Source organism: Vulpes vulpes, chromosome 13 (assembly GCF_048418805.1).
Source record: "Vulpes vulpes isolate BD-2025 chromosome 13, VulVul3, whole genome shotgun sequence".
Classification (NCBI taxonomy): domain Eukaryota; kingdom Metazoa; phylum Chordata; class Mammalia; order Carnivora; family Canidae; genus Vulpes; species Vulpes vulpes.
Genome location: NC_132792.1, coordinates 27,672,738 through 27,678,521, shown reverse-complemented (window position 1 = coordinate 27,678,521; position 5,784 = coordinate 27,672,738). Strand labels below are relative to the sequence as shown.

Below are 5,784 nucleotides of genomic sequence, written 5' to 3'. Positions count from 1 at the left end.
AATACGATACATAGATGAAACTTGAAAACACTATGCTAAGTGAAAGAAGCTACTCACAAAGACCATACATTATATGATTCCATTCATTCCATTCATATGAAAGTCTAGAATCTATAGAGACAGAAAATAAATTAGTTGTTGCTTAGGGCAATAGAGGGAAGAGTAGGTATATAGGGGAGGCGATAAGTAAAGGCACAGGGCTTCTTTTTTCTTTTTGACAAAAATATTCTAAAATTGACATGTCATGGTTGAATATATCTTTGAATATACTAAATACTATTGAATTGACACACTTTAAATAGGTGAATTTATGGTATGTGAATTATATCTTAATAAATCTGTTTTTAAAAATGAATTGATCATTTCCACTCAAGTCTGTTTATTCTTGTCTTTTCCTAAGTCATTCTCTTAACCACCCAAGGTAGTAATTATCCTACAAGCTATTCTAGACTCCCCTCTTTACCTTTACTCCAGTGCCCAGTTCTTCATCAATTCCTTCCTAATCTACTCCCTAAAATCATTCTGACCTGTCCTATTTTCTCCACCTCTATTTCATGCTCTCAGTTCATGGTCTCATAAATATGATCTCTCTTGATATGCATCCCTGTCCTAAGAGTTGAGTATGAAGGGAATGGTATTGGAATTGGTGGTGAGGATGAGAAGGATTGACTGAGGGATGCACTTACTTGTACTCCAGAGGTTTTTTGTTTGTTTGTTTGTTTTTCTTTTGCTGTTTTGCTTGAAATGTTGTAGACAGTGATAATAATGACAGGGTTCTGCTCCCATATCTGTACCTCTTCTCTGCTTTTGATTTCTTTCTTCCTTTCTCTCTTTTTTCCTTTCTCTCTGTATTTATGGTGTTCTTTTTTATATATATATACTGATACATTTTAAGCCAAATGAAGGAATATTTTATCCCTCTCATTTCTCATTCCCAAGCAATAAAAAATTCCTGTTTATTTTACTCCTTTCAGGGCAAAAATTAGAAAAACTTATTTCTCTACACACATATATGTGTAATTGTTTGGAGTGTCTCTATATTAGTTTTAACAACCTGTGGAAATTAAAAATCATAACAAGAAAACTGTTGGGAATAAATAATTGAGGGATTTGACTTATAATTAATTTTTGGTAAAGAGGACTATTGTGAGGGTAAAGAGTTTTACTAGTATAGGGTAGTGTTGTCTATGGAAAAGGAATTGTGTTGGATGATGTTAGAAGGTGGAGGAGGGAGAGTAAAGTATCCTCCAGACTGAGAAGACACTTTGGAACCAAAACTTGAAGCAAGCCACTCCATACCATTTATACAATTCTATTCAGGGTAACTTACTGACAGGGAATAGGGCAAACAACTATCCAGGTGCTGCACATATATTCTTTACGAAGTCCAGACCCTAATTCACAGCTTTTATAGAGTGAGGGGATGTGCAGAGGTCATTGAGGTCAAAGAGTTTAACATTTAACAGACTTCATGGCACCATCTGTGTACCAGAGGGAAGGGAGGGGGAAGAAACTATGTTATCTCTGCTAGTTATCTAAACAGCTTTACAGGGGATCAAAGCAAACCTGCTTGCATGATCAGAGCATACATTAATCTCCAAGAGGCCCAAAACACATAGCCCTAAGAGAACACATAGACATGAACAAATGGAGGACCAAAAATGGAGTCAGTTTTGTAGCACTCTCACAGGTGACCAGACTTAATGACAATGATTAATACATTAACTGTTAAAAAAATAGCTATTTTATAATAAAAATCAATTGAACACCAATAATAAATAAATTTACAAGAAAAAAAAATCATTGTTATCTACTTGTTTGGAAGGTGAAAGGTACAATGGTCAGTAGATTGGAAAACATAATTTGGCAAAACACATGGTAGCTCTATAAAGTTCAAACTCCTATGCAGTAAATGGTTTGGGGGACAATATTAAATTGGATGAACAACATCTGAGGAACAGGGGACCTCAGATTTGCAAATGTAGGAACTAGATTTTTTTTTTCCTTTCCCAAGGATGATTTGCCACCAGAAAGCTCTTTCTAAATGGGTAATAATGTTCCTGTCTGTAAATATGTACACTGTCACTGTAGGTAAGCCATGTGGGTAGCCAGTATAAAAATCAAAGTTTTACCTGGTCATTATAGACACAGAACAAAGGGATTTAGGTGATATTAAAAAGTATCTCCAAGCTTAAATAACATAGAGCACTACTTCCCACTACTGGGGCCTGTCACGGAAATATGTGCTTCAGTTTATCAGTTAAGAGTCCCTGCATGGAGAATGGTTTTTGTTTTTTCTTTTCAAGACTCCATCTTCCCCACATAGCAATTTATAGCATTTCTTCATATATAAAACAGCATACAATCAAGTTGATGTTGCTTTAATCAGAAAATAACAACTTGTGATTAGTCCAGCATCATGTTTCCTGTGTCTGATAAATTGTAGTTTCCTTTGGCTATAAATACAGATATATCAGTCTGGTACCAACAGACTCTAATATTATCCATTTCTTCCATCTTTAATGCATCAGATCTCTTGGAGTGTGCATGTACCTTACTTTTTAAACTCTCAGAGGACACATTTTTCTCTTAGTTTATTTTTTAAGATTTTATTTATATATTCATGAGAGACACAGAGAGAGAGAGGCAGAGACACAGGCAGAGGGAGGAGCAGGCTCCATGCAGGGAGCCGGATATGGGACTCCATCCCCAGACTTCAGGACCACGCCCTGGATCAAAGGCAGGCGCTAAACCGCTGAGCCACCCAGGGATCCTCATTTTCTCTTAGTTTTAAAAATATTTCACTCTAAGGAAGCTAATATTCCTTTGTTATTTATCCTCTCTTCATGCAAGAAAATGCATTTTATTGTGTATCTGACCTGCATTCTTTTTCTTTTATTCTTTTAGAGAGAGAGAGAGAGAGCATGCTCACATAAGTGGGTGGGAAGAGGGAGAGGATCTCAGACTCTGTGCCAACGTGGGGCCCAATCTCAATACTAAGATCATGACCTGAGCCAAAATCAAGAGTTGGGTGCCTAACCAACTGAGCTATCCAGGTGCCCCTGACCTGAATTCTTGACACATTATTTGCTCTTCGTGAAACAAAGAAAAGCAGTTTGTTTATTTAAATAACTATAGTTAGGGGCACCCAGGTAGTTAAGCCTCTGAGTCTTGATTTTGGCTCAGGTTATGATCTCAAGGTCAGGGTTGAGCCCCTCCTGGGGCTCCATGCTCAGGGAGGGGGTCCACTTGAGAGTCTTTCCCTTTCCTTCTATTCTTCTACCTCCTTAAACACACATATATAAATAGATAACTATAGTTCTATGTTTGCAAAGAAAGTTTATATTTAAAGTTACATTATTTTTTAAGATATTTATTTATTTATTTATTTATTTATTTATTTATTTATGATAGGCAGAGAAAGAGAGAGAGAGGCAGAGACACAGGCAGAGGGAGAAGCAGGCTCCATGCCAGGATCCCAACGCGGGACCAGATCCCGGGACTCCAGGATCGCGCCCTGGGCCAAAGGCAGGCGCCAAACCGCTGAGCCACCCAGGGATCCTCCTAAAGTTACATTATTTAATTAATGGCCTTCTCCATTTTTTAAAAAAGACATTTTGTTAAGGGCTTACCCAAGCACCTAATATCTGGGTATGATTTTTAATTATCTGTTCATCTTTACCTATAATGAGACATTCTCAGTCTAGGGAAGGTTGGCACCAATTGTCAGAAAAGATCAATCAGTTATTTCCTGGATGAACAATTTTTACAATGAAGAGCAATTGGCCAGTCACTGAATTCTTGACATGGGTAACTATCCCAAGAAAAAATATTCTGTAGTCCCTGCTCCCTCAAAAAATTTTCTAGATTAATATTACAGGAGACAAGAAAGTTAAACAAAAGAAATCAATGTTTTGCTAAGATGTGACTGAATGTAACAAAAGGCAGCAAATGAACAGGACCAAAAGCATAAAATACAGTCAATCTAGTTAGAATTGATTTATCTTCAAAATAGAATCAGCAGCTAAAAGATAGGTGCACAACTTTTTTAATATTCCTCCAGCACTTAGGCAAGCCAATATAACCCAGGATGTCCAATTCACCAATACAAATGGAAAGAATTTGCTATTTTGCAATGAAAGATCTGTGCTATGATCAGTATTGTTAGAAAGAAAAAAGTATACCGTGTGTGTGTGTGTGTGTGTGTGTGTGTGTGTGTGTGTGTGTTCATAGCAGGCTGTTGGCCTCAGATCTCTCTGTGGGATCTGCTGGCTCTGGCACGTGTCTTGAGGTCTCCTGTTGCCCTCTCACAGTAATATCTAGATCAGAGTTTTCCAAACTTAACGTCATGTGGAACACTGTTCAGCATGAAAAAAATAATAATGTTCCATGCTCAAATAAGCTTGGGAAACTATTAAAGAAAGGTAAGGAGGCTTTGTTAAGATTTTCCAAAGGTAGTAAGAGACCTTTTCTTTTTTTTCCTGTTTGAAAGTAGTCATTTATTAACTGACCAGATTACAAAAATAATCATGGTAGATACCTTAGTTCATCCTTCTAATAAGCCTATTGTCTGGTCTTCCCTGTTGCCAGCATCTCCACCTTCTACAAAATGGGTGGTCTTTTTCTTCATTCTGCTGTGTGGAGAAGATAATTTGAAGGGCCATAAAATGTTGTTCGCTTCTTTGAAACGTTTTCCAAAGGTATAGATCTCGTGAATCAGATCCTCCATGCAAATGATGCCATATTTACCAAGGGATCGGGCAATCAATGTGTTATCTGTCAGGGCAATTCGCTTCTTGCCATAACCATGCTGGTAGATCAATTCATTCACTGACTTCAGGTTTGGGTACCCCCAAGCTATATATGGTTCCACAATCCTTAGAATGTTAACTGAAGCCTTATTGAGCTTAACAAAGGTGCCATTGAAGATTTGGCGAAGGCAAAGAAGCTGAAACACCTTTCAATGGCTCACACCATTGATACCTCTGATCCTGATGACAAATGCCAACTTGGGTTCTGCAGGCGCGTAGAAGTTGCCGGCTTTTCTCGCCATCCTCGCCATGCGAATCTCAGTTCTGTACATCTGCCTGTATTCCTTGTGGTAGTGCTTAGCTTTTTCATAGATAAGCATCCTCCTTGTCTTTCGAAGCATCTTTTGGGCAAACTTTTTTCTCAGACGCTTGATCTTCAACTCTTGTACATTGTGAATATTTACAATTTATATATTATGGTCTCTTTCATTTTAGTCACATTCAATTCTGGAATTCCCATTAGTATCTAAGTAAAACATTCCGTGGAACACAGTTGGGGACTTTTGACATAGACTCTGGGCTCTTAGGGCCTTTTACCCAAATATTGCCCTCTATCTTAGCTCTTGAGATTATGCCACTCAGGAGGCAAGAGGCACACCAAACTCAGTTGCCCACCTGAAGGCTCTTTAGACCCACCAGCAAGAGGCAGTCCCTGATCTGTGTTATATCTGAAACATGATAGGCAAACCCTTCATTAGTGGAGTCAAGAGACCATGATCTCCAACCAAAAAATGAGGTGTTGTAATCCTTGACCCTGACACACATACCACAACCATCCCCTCAATTCTCCATTTCTCTGTAGGAAAGAGTAGAGTCCAGTGAGATAGGGAGATTTTCATGTCTCCTGTTGGGCATTAGACCATTACTACAAATGTACTCATTCTTTTTTTTTTTTTTAATGTACTCATTCATAGCTACTGGGTTATAGTTATCTGTATGGTACTATTCTAACCACAGAACAGCACAAACTTTG

The 5,784-nt window shown here is 38.0% G+C and overlaps 1 pseudogene; it reads right to left on the bottom strand.

Moving 5' to 3' along the window:
- Positions 1-4,489: 4,489 nt before the first annotated feature.
- On the bottom strand, positions 4,490-5,188 carry LOC112917149 (large ribosomal subunit protein uL30-like; annotated as a pseudogene).
- Between the last annotated feature and the right edge of the window lie 596 nt (positions 5,189-5,784).